Raw genomic sequence first — 733 nt, forward strand, 5'->3', positions numbered from 1 at the left:
CCCAGATTCAGCCCCTGGGCCCAGGGTTTGAAACTGCAGAGTGTTTTCAGCGTAGGCCAGGAATCATCTCCTGAGGCTCAGGCAGCCTCTCTGGAAAGTGAATTTGGATAGAGAGTGTCCACGCCTGTGGCGTGACGCAGAGGGAGCACTGTCACAAGGTTTGATTTGGCAGCGGGGACGCAGTGAGGGGAACTCCGTCCCGCCTCGGGCACTGGCCGGGTCGCTGACTAGCCTCCGGTCCCCTGGCACCAGTGTCCCTCGCGGGTCTCCCCCAGGTGTGCCGAGTGCAAGGCCGTCTTCCACCAGAGCTGCCAAGCTGTGGTGAGGAAGGGCTGCCCCCGCTGTGCCCGCCGGCGCAAGTACCAGGAACAGAGCGCTCTCGTCTAAGCCGGAGAATGTCCCCGCCCGCAGCGGCTCGCAGCCGGCCCCACTGGCTGTGCCATCAGCCTGCGTACTTCCGAGGTGTCACAGCTGTGTCTCCCGATCAGGAAGACACAGATGTGACCAGAGCACAAGTCTACCAGATGACGCCCTCGATGACGCCCCCCCAGTCCCTCTACCACCCGTCAGCCCCAGAGGGCGGGGACACCATCAGATGCCCCCTGGCCCAGGGGAAGCGGGGAGGGGGCTTCGCACTGACCGGGCCCCAGCTCACCTCACAGAGCAGCACCCCCATCAGGGCTGTTCAAACACTGTGGAAACAGCACTTGGGCACCTTCTCAATTCCACTTTC

This window comes from Suricata suricatta, chromosome 17 (genome assembly GCF_006229205.1).
Source record: "Suricata suricatta isolate VVHF042 chromosome 17, meerkat_22Aug2017_6uvM2_HiC, whole genome shotgun sequence".
Classification (NCBI taxonomy): Eukaryota; Metazoa; Chordata; class Mammalia; order Carnivora; family Herpestidae; genus Suricata; species Suricata suricatta.